Source organism: Hibiscus syriacus, unplaced genomic scaffold, assembly GCF_006381635.1.
Source record: "Hibiscus syriacus cultivar Baekdansim isolate YM2019G1 unplaced genomic scaffold, ASM638163v2 tig00110864_pilon, whole genome shotgun sequence".
Classification (NCBI taxonomy): domain Eukaryota; kingdom Viridiplantae; phylum Streptophyta; class Magnoliopsida; order Malvales; family Malvaceae; genus Hibiscus; species Hibiscus syriacus.
Window position 1 is genome coordinate 405,780 of NW_024062893.1, and position 18,267 is coordinate 424,046.

The 18,267-nt window shown below is 32.5% G+C and overlaps 1 pseudogene; it reads right to left on the bottom strand.

The window, feature by feature from the left end:
- Positions 1–15,438: 15,438 nt before the first annotated feature.
- Positions 15,439–17,099, bottom strand: LOC120143816 (annotated as a pseudogene).
- Between the last annotated feature and the right edge of the window lie 1,168 nt (positions 17,100–18,267).

Below are 18,267 nucleotides of genomic sequence, written 5' to 3' on the forward strand. Positions count from 1 at the left end.
GAACAATTAGTAAACCCATAAAAAATACATATTTTTTAAACTTGCACATTTAACTCACCGTTTGGGAATATTTGAATTTACCAACGTATGGCTGCTTCCCATATGCAAATTTTATTGACCAAATTACCTTGTTACAAGGAAAGATCTTTCATTTCCTTTTGTAAAGGCACGTGATGCTTCAAAAGGTTACTGCCATCACTTTGTATTGTACATGACGTACACAAGTGCTTCATAGACCGTGCACTTTTGAGGGGGGAAAGCATTTCAATAGGAGCCGTACTTCCCTTAGTTCTCCAAAATTGGTTCTATTTATAAGGCTTGTATACAACAATTTAGAATGAGTTGTAAAATTCACCCTCCATTGTTCGTATGATATCTCAGATTATATATATATATATATATATATATATATATATATATATATATATATATATATATATATATATATAGAATTTGTCTTAAGAAACTGTTCATACAAGCCTCAATAAAATTTTTCTTCGATTTATATTACTCTACTCATACAATTCAATGTCTAAATATGAGTAAACCAATTTCTTGCCTCTTCTTTAAGTTTCATTTATTTTGTTTCGTTCAATTATAAAATAATATTTATTATTATTATTATTATTATTATTATTTTATCTCGGATTAATCATTTTGTCTAACACTTATATACCCTAATCAAAATGATACTATTTAGGAGCTAGGGTTTAGGGTTTTTTTGGTATTTAGGGATAATAGCATTGTTGACCTTCAGAGTTTTGTAAGCTTCCATTTTAGTCCTTAAATGAAACGCATGTTATTTCTGATTTCGAACCTCAAATTTCATCATTCATATATTTTAGCCATTGTGTCATCTGTTAATATCTTTTGGTTAAATGCCTAGTTTAATTCACTAATTTGGCATTTGTTATATTTTAGTCTTTATTTGTAATATTGCTTGAAATTGTTCAATTTATGCTTTAAGTCACTGTAATTTTTCTGTGTTTTCATTTTGGGCACTGACTTGGTTGAATCCTCTCATGAAATAATATGGATTATTTCTTTGATAACCCCTTGTAACTTTCTATTTGTTTTGACTCAGTCCCTGTTTTTTGTAATCCCTATACTTTTTGAATGACTTGATTTTTCTCTTTAAATTCTTACCATATGTATTTATGTATTTTTTCTTCTATTATTATTATTATTATTATTATTTATGTACATTTTATGTATGTATATATTATACCATATATATATATATTATATATTCTTGTATATATTTATTTATTCAATGTTTCTTAACCCTTGTATGCTTATATATATTATTATTTATTTTATTTCATTTATTTTAATTTAATTTAAAATATCCATTTTTCAATATTCTTATATATTTTACTCGAATATTTTCAAGAACACTTGTTGTAGAATAGGCGTGAAAAGCACTACTTAATAGAAGTAGTGTGATTCGACAACATTCAAACCAAAAGTGAACTTGAAATAAATTGTTGAAAATATTTTGATGTTTCGATATAACAAATAAAGTCCTATTAAATTTTAAGATTTTATATTCGATTTCAAAATTAATATTCGATTAAATTATTCGAATATTGAAATATTACTCCAAGTTTTCAAATATTAATTTGAAAACCTTACTTAAGTGTAAAATTGTTTTTTAGTCTTAAAATATTTTTGAAATTTTTTTTAAAAAGTATTTCAAACCACAATCGGGCCAAAAATTATTTTTACAAAGGGATGTACCGATACACTCTTGTATGTACCGATACCCCCCAACATCGAATGCATTTGGTGTATCGATACACAGAAGATGCATCAATACACTCCTGGCTCCGAGAAACATAGAATGTAATTAGTGTACCGATACACCTGGGATGTACCGATACACTAAGTCAACCAACTGTCGAAATATTTGAATTTTACACTAGTGTACCCATACACTTGATAGTGTACTGATACACGTACGTTCCTAACAGATTTTGTTAAGTGGAAAACATACAACAATGGCTCTATTGACTTCACCAATGATCCTCAATGTTCAGAATTGATCCAAGGTGTATTTAAACTAGCTCAAGAACCATTGATCAATAACAAGAAACAAGAATTGAAAGAGAATCAATGAGAAAGCCTTGAACTTATCGTTTGAGCATTTTCAAGCTTATTTTCATTCAATATTCATTTTGCTTTCAAGAAACCATTTTGTGCTTAATTGTGTTCATTCTTTGTTCTAGAATTGTGCAAACATCTTGCCTTGTGAGGTTTTCTGTAAGTTTGCAAAATTTGTACTTTTCTCTTTGAGAGAGAGTGTTCTTAAGAATTTGGGGTATAATTCGTGAGGGAGTTATAAGGTTACCCTTTGTCCTCAAAAGAAAGATAAATTAGTGAATTTGTGGAAAATCCTTAGTATGGATAGCTAAGGTAGTGGACTTAGACTTGGTTGAGAAGTCGAACCACTTTAGATCGTTGTGTAAATATTTTCAATTTTTTTACAAAAGCTTCTACCAAAATTTTTATTATCAATTCACCCCCTCTTGGCCTATTCGTCGATCGATTAACTCAACAATCGATATCAGAGCCATACTCATTTGAAGGTTTAACCACCTCTTGAGTCGATTCGGGAAGAGTTAAATCGATATTCAAGTCATTAATGGCCTCCACTTCAAACTTCAACTTCGTTCTTGATTCAATGCCCGTCAATAAGTCTCCCTTCTTCAATGGTGCTAATTATGCTTATTGGATGAATAGAATGAGGTAGTTCATTCAAGAAAGTGACATGGGAGCATGGAATATCGTGGAAGATGGATACATCATAACTTCCACTCATTCAAGATAGTGGAGTAAAGAAGAGATAAAAATGTTCCAGCTTAACTCAAAGGCTATCCATATTATATTTTGTGCTCTTGGACCAGATGAATATGAGAGAGTTTCATCTTGTACTACTTCCAAGGAGATATGGGATAAATTACAAGTCACTTATGAAGGTACAAACGAGGTAAAAGAATCTAAAATTAGTCTTCTAACTCATAGCTATGAAAATTTCAGGATGAAGCTGGATGAAGCTATGACGGATAGATTTTCCGTGATTTTCAATGGTCTCAAATCATATGGAGAGATCATTCCAAACGAGAGGCTTGTGAGGAAGTTAATTTATTCTCTTCTTAAAGCTTGGCAATCGAAGAAGACGGCGATCATCAAAGTTAAAAACCAAAAGTCTTTAACTCTCGATGAACTCATCGGTTCTCTCCTCACGCATGAAATGACGATTCAAGATGAGGTAGACCTTGAAAAGAAGGACGAGACAAATAAGAAGACAGAGAAAAAGAAGAACATTAGAGTTGATATCAAATCTACAAAAGATGAGAGTGATTTGGATAAAGATGACAATGACGAGGAAATGACATTATTTGCCAAACGATTCAGAAAACTAATGTAGCCCAACAGAGGAAGAAAATTCAAAAGAAATAAAGGCTTCAAAATTGAATCAAAGGAGAAGGACCCTATTATTTGCTACGAATGCAAAAAACTGGAGCATGTCAAATACGATTGCCCACAATTGAAGAAGAATGGTCAATTCAAGAAACAACATAAGCAACACGTGGCTACATGGAGTGATGATGAAGCTTCCGATGAAGAGGAACAAGAAGTAGCAAACTTGTGCTTGATGGCTTTCGGGGAAGATTCTCAGGTAACCTCTAGCTTATTTAATTTATAATATTATTCTTTTGATGAGATATTAGAGGAATGTACTGGGTTGGCTTCAGATTATGAGAAATGATTTTTGAAATACAAGAATGATATTTCAAAATTGAAAAACGAAAATAATCTCATATCCAATACCAACTTTGATCTTGAGAGTAAGATTAAAAATTTGCAAATCAAACTAAATGAGTTTGAAAAGAAAAACATTGATTTCCATAACTTACTTTCAAGAGTTAATGACAACCATCAAAAAGAAATTAATGTTCTTAAAGCTTCTTTTGATAAAGTTGGAACAAAACATTTTGAAAATGGAGAAAGTTCAAAATCCATCTTTGTTAGAAATATTTTTAAAACTAAAATCATAGAGGTCCCCAAAGAACCTTAAATGGAAAAATCATTAGAAGCATATGAGTTCCTAAAGAACCATTACTACTAAAGATAAGGATATCCTACACAAATGGATACCCAAGGGGACTAGGATTTTAAGTACTAATGAATATGGACCCAAAATTAATCTATGTTTGTAGGGAAAGGAGCATTGCTACAAGGCACGAGAAACAAGTTCAAACTCATGGTACCTTGATAATGGATGCTCAAGACATATGACCGGAGACAAGAGTCGGTTCATAGAGCTAAACGAAAAAAATGGAGGAGAAGTGACTTTTAGTGATAATTCAAAAGGTCACATTGAAGGTATAGTTACAATAGGTAATACCTCTTCCATACAAATTAAAAATATGTTATATGTGAATGGGTTGAAGAATAATCTTCTAAGTATTAGTCAATTATGTGATAAGGGATACAATGTCTTGTTTGAATCTAATGGTTGTAAAGTTATTGACATTGCATCTAACAAGATTATGCTCATAGAATAGGAAACATTTACATGGTGCATTTAGATTCTATAAATATGAAAAATTTATGCCTAGTTGCTAAGGATGAACATGATAGTTGGTTATGGCATAGGAGACTAGGATATACAAGCATGAGTTTTACAAAGACTAATTCAAGGAGATTTAGTAAGAGGGTTGCCAAAGATAAAATTTGAAAAATATAAAATCTGTGATGCATGTGCTAAAGGAAAACATCAAAGAGCTTACTTTAAGTCCATTAATGATGTATCAACTAATAGAGTATTACAATTGATCCATATAGATCTTTTTGGGCCAATTAAGACTGTTAGCTTGGGTGGAAAATAATATTGTTTTGTATTGGTAGATGATTACTCTAGATATACATGGGTTCAATTCTTAAGGACTAAAGATGAAGCATTAGAAAAATTCATCACGTTTTCAAAAGTAATCCAAAACAAAAAAGGTTACTCCATAACTAGTGTTAGGAGTGATCATGACACTGAATTTGAAAATCTTGGATTTACTGATTTTTGTAATTCAAATGGGATTAGCCATAATTTTTCAGCACCTAGAACCCCTCAACAAAATGGAGTTGTTGAGAGGAAAAATTGAACTTTAGAAGAAATAGTTAGAACCATGCTTTGTGAAAATAATTTGCCAAAATATTTTTGGGTAGAAGCCACAAATACCGCTTGTTATGTTATAAACCGAGTAATGATTGGGCTAATTTTAAAGAAAACTCCATATAAACTTTTCATAAATAAAAAGCCAAACATTAGTTATTTTCATCCTTTTGGATGTAAAAGTTTTGTTTTAAACAACAGTAAAGAAAATCTTGGCAAATTTGATGCTAAAAGTGATGAATGAATTTTTCTAAGTTATTCATTAAATTCTAAAGCTTATCGAGTATTTAGTAAAAGAACTTTAGTGGTAGAAGAGTCTTTACATGTTTTTTTCGATGATAATCCCCTTCCGAGAAAGGATTCATGTGTTGATGATGACGTAGGTATTGTAAATACACATGATGTTGGACATGACGTTAGAGAACCATCATCAAAGGAAGAAGTGAAAGTTGAGGGAACTCACGATTCTATCGAGAATCCAATCATTGAAGAAAGGGAAGCCTCTACTCAAGAGAATACAACTATGTCAAGGATGGTGAAATTATAGGTGATCCATCTAAAGGGATAACAACTCGATCTTTTCTTAGAAATATATGTAATTATGTTGCATTTATCTCATGCATAGAGCCTAAGAATATCCCAGAAGCATTAAAAGATAAAAATTGGATTATGGCTATGCAAGAAGAGTTAAATCAATTTGAGAGAAGTAAAGTATGGACATTAGTTGAAAGGTCTAATAATAAATCTATTATAGGTATTAGATGGGTATTTATGAATAAGCTTGATGAAAGTGGTAATACAATGAGGAACAAGTCTAGACTTGTTGCTCAAGGCTATACTCAAGAAGAGGCCATAGACTATGATGAAACATATGCTCCCGTAGCTATGATGGAAGCAATAAGAATGTTATTAGCATTTACATGTTTCAATAAATTTAAATTATATCAAATGGATGTTAAAAGTGCATTTTTAAATGGTTTTATAAAAGAAGAAGTGTATGTGGAACAACCTCCTGGTTTTGAAGATTCAAAATTTCCAAATCATTTTTTAAATTGACAAAAGCTTTATACAGTTTAAAACAAGATCCTAGAGAAAGATTGTCAAACTTTTTAATAGAAAAAAGTTTTTTAAAAGGGAAGGTTGACACTATATTCATTTTAAAAAGAAAAGGTAAATATTTATTAGTAGTTCAAATTTATGTTGATAATATAATATTTGGTTCTACTAATGATGCTCTTTGCCAAGAATTTTCTAAGCTAATGCAGAGTGAATTCAAGATGAGCATGATGAGAGATCTCTAATTTTTCTTGGGACTCCAAATCAAGCAAAGAAAAGATGACATCTTCATCAATCAAGCAAAATACATCAAGGATATACTCAAAATGTTTTGATTGGAAGATGGAAAACCCCAAGCCACTCCAATGAGCTCATCTACAAAGCTTGACAAAGATAAAGAAGGTAACTATGTAGATGTTAAATTATATAGGTCTATGATTGGCTATTTGCTTTATCTAACCGCAAGTAGACCGGACATAATGTTTAGTGTTTGCTTATGTGCTAGATTTCAATCATGTCCTAAAGAATCATATCTAAAAGCCATTAAGAGAATCTTTAGATACCTTAAGGACACTCCTAGTTTAGAACTTTGGTATCCTAGAGACTCTAGCTTAAGCTTGCATGCCTTCTCTGATGCGGATTATGGAGGGTGCAAAATAGATAGGAAAAGTACCGGTCAATTCATAGGAAATATGTTGATTTCATGGTTTTCAAAGAACAAAATAGTGTAGCATTATCTACCACTAAAGCGAAATACATTTCAGCCGGTAGATGTTGCGCTTAAGTTTTATGGATGAAACAATAACTTTTAGATTATGGAATTGAAGTTAGTACCATACCTATCAAGTTTGACAATACTAGTGTCATTTGTCTCACTAAAATTCCCATCCAACACTCTAGAACTAAACACATTGAAATAAGACATCATTTCATTAGAGATCATGTCACTAAAGGAGGTGTAGTTCTAGAATATGTTGATACTTTGCACCAATTAGTGGATATTTTTACAAAACCTTTAGATAAAGAAAAATTTTGGACACTTAGGAGAGAATTAGGTTTAACCAACCTACCTTGACTTGGTGTTTAAAATAATTTCAGCACTTTTAATTAGAATTGGAAAATGCTTATAAAAATAACAATTTTTGATTGCATTCTTTGCTATTAGTTAGGGGGAGTTTATAATCTTAAGTGAAAATTAATAATATGTTCAAATAAAATTTAAAGATAGATTTAATTGATTGAACATTGTTAATTTTCGATATATGAGTTTCCAATACCACTAGAGCTAATTTATTTAGCATTTTAAGTGTTTAAAAAAATGGATTTTGTCAATTTTGTGCACGGTGTATCGATACATCCTCGCTATGTATCGATACATCCTCCCTATGTATCGATACACTATGAATGTGTACCGATACATTCGTCGGGTTTTGGGTATTAAATCCCTAAAATTCTTCATTCTCTCAAAACCCCTTAAAACTAAAACACTCGACTGTTCCCCTCTCTTCTCTACCTAATCTCCATCTTGCTCATTTTCAACAAAATCTTGTCGGAATCCAACTATTTTTCAACGTAGAATCCTATTAACATCATTAAAATCGTGCAAACAACATCACATTCCTCTCAAATCCGAATTTTCAAGGTAAATTTTCTAAAACCACTATTTTATTAATTTTTGAACTTAGGACTAGATTTGATTAGTTCTAGGTTGAATTATATATCGGGCATTTGTTAGATTGTAGTCTAAAACTATAATCTACAACTAATTTATTCAAAAACAACACAATTTTTCAAATAGTTTTAAAATATTGCCCATTAGGATTAATTTTAGAAAACCTTGAATATTGAGGACTCGTATTGAGTTTTGGTATTGATTTTATTGCATATATGTGTTTTCAAATTGCAGGTAACCTTATCCATTCCGATTCTAATAATGTCAAAATGCCCTAGGTCATCTTCTAGTCGGTCTTCAAACCAACCTCAAAACTGACCTCATTTTCCACCTCAAAATCCAAACCCAAACATTCCAGATATGACTATCCTTAATTCTTTCTTTAACCAACCTGGTCATCGAGAAGATCTCTACCATAGGTTTGTTAACTCATTCGAGTCATACAAAATCCGGGAAGAGCGTATCCCCTCAATCCAAGCTATGGTCGATATGAAATTTCAATATCTTTCTACCCTTAAATTTTGGAAATTTGATAAACTCTTTCAGCTCAAACCCATCGTTTAGCACCAACTCGTCCGCATTTTCTATTCCAATGCGGTTTGTGTCCAAAACGAGTCTCGAACTTCCACCGTAGGGATTCGATCTTATCTCTTAGGTTAATTTATTTATATTGAATCCGACACAATAACTAATACCTTTGGATTAGATAATGAAAAAGAAATTATGGCTACACCTTATAAAGCTAAGACTAGTGCAAGTACCGTGTTAACTCATCACGAGCATTTTCTTCACTTGATCATCTCTTGGTGGTTTAGACCATCCGGAGGTTGGTACCCCACCTTTAGAGTTTTAGATTTACGGTGGATACATTGTATCCAACATATAAAGAAAATAAATTTACAACAAATCATTTTTGGTGAGCTAGTTGAAATCGTGAACAATATCTCGTCTAAATATATAGAAACCTTGGTTTATGGTTGTCTTCTAAGTAATTTTTTTATCAAATCCAATCTTAGGGTCTCACTTGATGTAGCCATCCCCTTTAATAACCAAATAAATTTCACAACCTTGAAGAAATCGGGATGGTCCAGGGAAAAGGATCAATGGGTTCGATCCACCGAGAAAACACCGGGTGATAGCTCTTCACAAGTTCCTCTGGTACCGGCTGCGAATGATGATCCAGAGCTTAAAGAACTCATGCGTGATAAAGATAATCGTGTACCTGAGGATGAGATGGTACAACAAGAGAGTCATATGCCTCTATACTTTCGATCGTTTATGGAGACTCTTGACATGAGGTTTGCATCCATCGAATCTCATTTAACTGCTAACAATGAAGTGATGAATCATCAATTCGATGCTATGGACGAAAGGGTCGACACGCTTACACGAGATGTGGATAACATATGGCCACATCTATCACCCCCCGATCCACCAATGGATGATTAGGTTTTTTTTCTTGCTTTGTTTTCTTAGGTTGATTTTGAACTTAAATATTGTTCAAACATTTTGGATGTTTTTGGATTTTTGTGTTATGGATGTTTGGATGATTAAACTTGGACGTTGAATATTATTTTACATGTTAAAATTTTGCATCATTTACATCTTAGTTAAAATATGACCAATTACCATTACACACTTTTATATGAATATTGATTATGAACTAATGACTAATCTTTCTCTTGATTGTGATCTTAGCAGCTTAAGCTATATTTCGTTATAAATCAATTGGCTAAATTTTTGTAAAAACTTGTTCAAAAATGTTTTATAGAGTCTTTTTGATTTAACAAAAAGGGGGAGAATAAAGTAAGGGGAGAAATTTCCAAAATTGATTTCAAAAATAATTTTCAAAGAAAATCTTAAAATTACTCAAAAGTTTTGTTATATCAAAAAGGGGGAGATTGTTGAAAACATTTTGATGTTTCGATATAACAAATAAAGTCCTATTGAATTTTAAGATTTTATATTCGATTTCAAAATTAATATTTGATTAAATTATTCGAATATCGAAATATTACTCCAAGTTTTCAAATGCCAATTTTAAAACCTTACTTAAGTGCAAAATTGTGTTTTAGTCTTAAAATATTTTTGAAACAATTTTTACAAAGTATTTCGAACCACAATCGGGCCATAAATTATTTTTACAAAGGGATGTACCGATACACTCTTGTATGTACCGATATACCCCCAAAATCGAATGCATTTTGTGTATCGATACACATCAATTGCATCGATACACTTCTGGCTCCGAGAAACATCGAATGTAATTAGTGTACCGATACACCTGGGATGTACCGATACACTAAGTCAACCAACAGTCAAAATATTTGAATTTTACACTGAGTGTACCGATACACCTATGCTCCTAACAGATTTTTTAAGTGGAAAACATACAACAACGGCTCTATTGACTTCACCAATGATCCCCAACGTTCAGAATTGATCCAAGGTGTATTTAAACTAGCTCAGGAGCCATTGATCAATAACAAGAAACAAGAATTGAGAGAGAATCAAAGAGAGAGCCTTGAACTTATTGTTTGAGCATTTTCAAGCTTATTTTCATTCAATATTCATTTTGCTTTCAAGAACACCATTTTGTGCTCAATTGTATTCATTCTTGAGTGTTCTTTCTTTGTTCTAGAATTGTGCAAACATCTTGTCTTGTGAGGTTTTCTGTAAGTTTGTAAAATTTGTATTTTTCTCTTTGAGAGAGTGTGTTCTTAAGAATTTGGGGTATAATTCTTGAGGGAGTTGTAAGGTTACTCTTTGTCCTCAAAAGAAAGACAAATTAGTGAATTTTTGGAAAATCCTTAGTGTGAATAGCTAAGGTAGTGGACGTAGACTTGGCTGAGAAGTCGAACCACTCTAACTCACTGTGCAAATATTTTCAATTTTCTACAAAAGCTTCTACCAAAATTTTTATTACCAATTCACCCCCTCTTGGCCGATTCGTCGATCGATTAACTAAACATAAATCAAGTCTGTAACATCCTAATCTAGTTAGGTCCGAAGACCAACAAACTATGACGTCACATGAACCATAAAAGAGGTTTACCAAAGATTTTCCTTAAAATCAACAAGATTATTTGCATAAATCCATAAATTGAAATTCATTTTTTTATAAATTCATGTAATTTGTTTGCATATTCGGGAGCCCTCAAAATAGTTGCAATTAAGATTTACAAAATATTCAAATTTATATTTTAACCTTACATACACAATTTCATTTACATTACATGCCACTAGTACAAAAGATGAAACATACTAAAAAATTGGCGGCTAGTGCTAGTGGGTCTAAGTATAGGCTCCTCCAATGGCTCATGCTTCTAACCTGCACACGGAAACAAATTCTGAATGCTGAGCTCACAAGCTTAGTGCCACACTAATAACCAAACTATACTACATACATCCTCTAATATTTATACTAAAAATATACTTAATTCATAATAGTTAGCATATGAGTATACTAACTAAAAATACATACAAAGGTAGGCATCATGGTGTGACTGAGGAGCTACATCTCGGAGCTCACGTACCCCTCTATCCTACTTAGGATGGAAATTCATAATTCTACATCGGATTGCGTCACCTACTAACTTGCACCGTCGAGCCTTAGGGCATCTACCCCCAGTTAGCAAAGATATGCCTAATGCAATATCTTAGGGTTGGCCATATCTTAGCATACAAACATATTCTTATTCTAGAGTGGTTCAAGTGTCCATCTTGTTTCCCAAACATCAATCAAGGCTAGTTTTATGTCACCCTAAATTTTCTTGTTTAGAATTGAAATTAGCAATATTTCATTTTAACTTATTGTTTTATTAGAAATTATCCCAATTAAAAGTATACTATAAGTCCACGACCATCCGTGTACCATTAAAGACTTATTTTCCAGTTTCGCTTGAAACAACATCAAATTTTAAAGAAAAAGATGGAACCATACAAAAACTTGTCTTTTTTTATCTTTGCTCTGTTCTCGTTAACACAATAATGGACAAAAGGGGCATCTATAGACACCCATTATTATATAGGTTTTAGTCATTTTTTATTTTTATTATATATTAAATACTAATATTCAATTTCTTTTTTTTTTGCGGGACCAAATTATAACCCAATCAGCCCAAAATACAAACCTAGCCCACAACCTAAACTAACCCAAACTCTAAGCCTTCATCATCTTCCCACCGTCGCCACTGCTCGCCATCGATAAAGCCATTCCCACTGCCTGTCACCTTAGCCATCACCGTCCCTGTTCAACCATTAGCCAAATCAAATCAAAACCAATCAAAAAATTAAATATTCAAACAAATCAATAAAATCTAATAAAAAATAAAATAAAATCCACCCATTCCCCGAAAATCTAGAGAGCCATCATTACATCCCTACACCATATTTTCTACTAAACCCAATATCACACCATTAAATAAAATATATATATGGTTTTAAAGAGAGGAGGAGAGATTCAAACAAAAGAAGAAAATAAATAAAAATGAGGGAGAAAATAAAAAGAAAAACTAGAGAGAAGTCATTATTATAAACTATCAGCAACCATAGCCATTTGAAATAAAAAATTGAGAACAAAACATAATAAGAATGGAGGAAAAAGGGAGAGAAGATGCTTATCCTCATTTTTTTTTTTCGCTGGAAAGGAGAAAGGTCGTAGAAAACCATAAAAGTCGAAGACTTATTTGTATATCTATGCTGATCTAGCCACTTTGGAGTTAATAAGGGTTCGGATCCATAGTCAGGGTGAAGAGACACGTCGATCAGTGGTCATCCTATCCTTTTTTTTTATCGATGAGCAGAGGACACCGTTGTTTAATGACAGTCTTCACGACGGAGGCTCGTCGATTTCTGGAAAGAGAAAATGACAAGACTTTGGAAAATTCTGTTATTTTTTAAGCGATCGAGGGATATATGAATTTTTAGGGTCTCATAACCCAAAAAAAGGTGCTTATATACCCCCATCAAAACAACACCATTTAGGAGCTAGGACAATCGTGCTTTGGCGCGTGGGGCTAATAGCATTGCTGGCCATTCGGGTTTTGTAACACTAGTAGAAAAAACCCCTTTAATGACGCGCATTGCGCATCATCTATGGGTGCGGATGACACATTTTCCTGTCGTTGAAGCCACCGACATGAATTTCAGATGACGGGCAACTGTGTGTCATAAATCTATGACGTGCATTTATGACACACATTTATGACGCTCATTTATGACGTTCATTAAACGTCATTGAAGCCCCGTCATTAATTAAGATGACACATTTGTGTGTCATAAATATATGACATGCATGTATGACTTACATTGCGTGTCATTGAAGCACATTTTATTGAAAAAGATGACACACATTCGTGTGTCGTGATTGTATTTCGTAAATTATATATATATTGTAGATTTTCAAATAATCAAACTAAATCACATTTAATGCCTCATAATACTAAATATATATATATCATATTATATATAAGCAATCTATTTGAATACAATATATTCACATTAAGTTATCAAAAATATTGTAATCATATGTTGATACAAAATATCACGGCATAATAAAGTTCTACTAATATGCCCTCGCCATCCGGGCGTGTACACAAAAAATAATTGAAAATAATTGTAATAGTTAAAACTAGTTGCAATATACAGAACAAACACATTCCTAATATGCACATTAAACTTATGAAAACACCTTCCTTGGTCCAGTCATGTTTCAACAAACCAAGTGACAGCTTACTTTTTGAAACTCTATCAGATTTTTCATCAACTTTGTATTCTCAATTCCAATGGAGTTAAGGCTTCATGATTCTAGTTTTGTTTCATCAACCATCAAGTTTGAGTTCGCAGGTAGCTAAATAACTCCAGGAATCAATCTGCAATACAACGTGAAGCTATTTAGAAAACAAAAAGTTAAAGGTTCCAAGCTGCAATATAAATATAAGAATTGATCTCAGGTCCCACATCCATCCAATTTCTCAGTACTAATGTGGTTTTACAAATAAATCCAAATAAAATTGATACATGAAGCATAAATTTTCACTTCTAGAATGTCCTACAAAAAGAAATGAGCAAACTAGTTGACTAAAAACAATATATTTCATTTGGAAATCCTTCACAAAAGTTCAGCAATATAGAATCTAACATCATCTAGCTAAGGGCCCAAAATGTAATAAACTGTTCTAAACGTAACTAAAAATTGAGCTTATAAAATTTTAATTCAATCAATGTAACATATTTAGCTTTAAACTAAGCAAGTCCATTCAATAAATTCATGTAAATAAAAATAGTTGCATAAATTACCTGCTGAATGTCTGAGAAAAAGCATAGGTGATTGCTCATAAGCTCCATCTTTCATCTTTGAGTTCATGAGACTTAAGTGAAAAAGGTTATCAAGCTTGATCCCTTGGAAATTTTCAAATAGAAGCTTAAACAAAGAATAAGTGATTGCTCATAGCTGCCTGTTACAGTTTCAAAAACAGTGTCAGTCTATAAGCTGCGACAATGTGTTTTTGGATTAAATAGTAACTGCCATGTTAATAGGACTGATCTTCCGTGATAAGCTCGAGTTTCATTTATTCATGGATCCAATAATGACCCTTTGATAAATACTAGAACACGATGTTAGACAACATGGATCCAATAAATCTGTTATTTGCTCAATGTATATCTGCAAAAGAAAATTGAAAATGAAGTGATAAGGAAAAGGAATAGTACAACGCTAAGCAGTCCAATTATGTCAAAACTAAGAATCAAAATAATTCGATTAACTCTACCTCAAGAAAAGAATAGAGGATTTGATACTTGAGATGTTTATTAGCATGCTTAATTCACAACTTCTAAATGGGAAATATCGTAAAACTCAAATACCCACCTTGGCACATAGAACTCCAATTACAATCCCTCTAAGGTGGGAAAGACGAACAATAATGCATAAAGTATGGAAACAGAAATTACTCAATCGCACTGATTTAGCAAATTAGATTACTACATTACATACCGATCAACTGGTAACCACAGAAGTCACATATAAGTTAAATGTCCTCGGGAATAGACCATTAATAGTAATTTAACTTTGAAAAAGGCTTGCGATGCTATATGCATGAAAAATAGAATACACAAAGGATATCATAAAGGCAAAAACAAGAAATTCATAGATCAGTTAAAAGCATAGCAGCAGAGCCCCAAACAATGGGAACTAATTAACAGCACATAAAATATTAGGAACAAAAGGCATATTGATAGTGGAACTTACATTTCCATATCCTTAACACAAGTATATCCTTTTAAAACATATGTTGGCTTTGTTTCCCCTATAAATATCTACCCAATTCACATTTCCGAATATATGCAGCATTAGGATATTCACAGCTTCAGATCCAAAACATATTACAACCTTAGCCATATTAACTTGGATACTGACCATTCATGCCTCTTAAAGAGAATGATTTATTAATTCAATATTGACATGTCATATATAGGAAGAAGAGAATTAAAATTTTTTAACTTTCACCATGACTAAAGAAGGTTCTATTTCTTCTATTATTTATTAGCATTCACCAGAACTAAAAAAAATAATCCTACACAACCTTTGCATCGAACAGGGAAAACATTATTCATGACAAAGAACATTAAAAAATACCCTATGATTACAATGAGATAACAGTTACATTCTTAAACCCACATAAGATATCTATAATGGAAAATAGGCAGTAAGAAATAAAACACAACCCACATCTTCTTTGCTTGTCTATTGATTTTTCTTCATTCTCGATGTCGAGGATGGGGATTTAAGGTTTGGCTCTGAAGTTCTGATTATGAACAAAAGTGTTTCAAAGAGCATGCCAAAAACCAATCCAATAATACCTCCAGCAGAATTCTGCAATATAAAACACAACATCATCATCACATTCAATTCTTAATAAATAATCTAAAATAAGGAGCACATAACATAAATACTTCATATTTGAGATTCCTAGTCTAAAATTACCATGATGGGACTGTGGTTAAACAATGCTCTGAATGCAAAATGTCCAACCAAATACCCAGTAAACATTATCAGCGCAAAATGTGAACCTGTTCATTCATATATCACCGGAAATAAGAAACAATATTGTTAAGAAACAGTATGACATTCATAATCAAAGAAAACTACTAAACAAAGCCAATTTGATCCTTGTAAGTAGAGAAAGGCTCATGGACATTCTTCTTGGGCGTGATATCTTTAACAAGCTCTTGATACTCTCTCTTCTTTGCTTGTTCTTTAAGCTTCCTTAACCTCTACTTTAATTCTTCACTCTATAAATTCAAATTTCAAAAAGAAAAGGGGAAAAAATATCACGGTTAAAACGAAAACACGGCCATGAAAGATCTAGAACGCTAGAATCTAAGTCATGTTCAACTTTACCTTCTCTCTGGGTTTAGGGATGGCGAAAACGAAATTAGATCCAGAGAAAAGAGAAATTAATCCGGGCCTAGCCTCAACATCTGACTGGATCCATAAGCTTCGAATATGCTTGTACGATGCATCGGTTGCCGAGGAAAGAGCGAGAGCGAGTTCTCGAAGCTCTTGAGAGAGACGCGAGTCTTTGGAGACAGAGAGGAGAAACGATCGAATGGATTCGGTCAACGTTATCACGAGACCGGTTTGGTTCGGGTTGTCGGAGCTCATCGTTTTGCTTTACTTTTCAATTTTACTGTGGGTCGGAGGCGATGAGAATACGTTGGATTTGGGCGTTTCTTCGCTCCTAATAATTGTTCTTGTCTCCCCATTCCCGTTCCCGGTGGCGATGGACTACCCATTAATTACAATTACAAATACATTTTATATACAAAAAAATAGCAGTAGTGATGAAATTTAATTGAAATTTCAAGTTTCATCAAATAAATTCGTGGTTAAAACTTAAAAACAAATAGAAAAAATAAAACCTGGAGTGGAAGAGCTTGTCCATGATGGAATGAAACATCTTCTATGGATCGTTGGCCATTTCTTCTTAATGGAACAATAATAATATCTTGGTTTTACAAAAATGAAACAAACAAGGATTTTGTTCAAGTTTTGCCGCTCCTACAACCACTGGCTCTTCTAACGATTGCCTTTCTTACCCCCTGTATCAGTTCTCCTCAGATGATTTTGGGTGCTCTCATTTGGATTTTGGAGGGTAGGGTTTGGGGAAGAAGCATTCTCCATATAAACTCTCAATATCGTGTGTTTTGGTAACATGAATGCAGAGAGAAAAGGAAGTTTAGGGTGAACTGATGATCGAGGGGAAGAAGCGGGATTTTTTTGAAAATTATGGGGAATTAAAAAATGACTTTTACAGATGACACACAATTAAAAGTGTATTCTGTGTTTTTGTAAATTTTTTGGATTATGATTATTAAATATGACACACATTATTGTAAGTCATAAAACGTTCAGATTTTAAGAAACATGCTATTTTTTTATGACACATTTTTTGCAAGTCATAAATTAGCGTATGTCATTAAAGGTATATTTTCTTGTAGTGTAAGCTTCTATTTTAGTTCTTAAGTGAAACACAAGTTATTTTTTATTTTGAACCTCAAATTTTATCATTCTTATATTTTAGTCACTACGTGCTCTATTAATATCTTTTGGTTAAATGCCTATTTTAATTCACTAATTTAACATTTATTACATTTTAGTCCTTATTTGTAATATTGCTTGAAATTGTTCTATTTATGCTTTAAGTCACTATAGTTTTGCGATGCATTCATTTTGGTCACTGACTTGGTTGAATCATCTCCTGAAATAATATGGATTATTGCTTCGATAACCCTTGTAACTTTCTATTTGTTCTGATTTGATCCATGTTTTTTGTAGTCCCTATACTTTTTGAATGATTTGATTTTTTCTTTAAATTCTCACCATATGTATTTATGTTGTATTATTATTATTAGAGAAAATAACCTCAGTGACCAAAAATGCCTTATAATATACGATTTTAACCAACTTTTTTTGGATTTGACAAAATGACCAACTAAATCGCAATGCGATCTATAATTCGCAACGCGATCTCCGGTATCGCAAATTAGTTTCCAGATTCGCAACGCGATTCTGACTATCACATTGCGATTTCCCAAATTCGCGTTGCAATTTTCCTAATTCGCAATGCGAATACGTAAATCGCAACGCGAATTTGGAAAATCGCAATGCGATTACGTAAATCGCAATGCGATAACGTAAATCGCAATGCGAATCTGTAAATCGCAACGAGATTCTGACTATCGCAATACTGAATTTCAAATTCGCAACTCGATTTCTGAATTCGCAATAGGTTTTAGTTTCGCAACACAAATGTTTTGGGTATATAACACGCAGCAGCAGCAACTCATAACCTAAATCCCT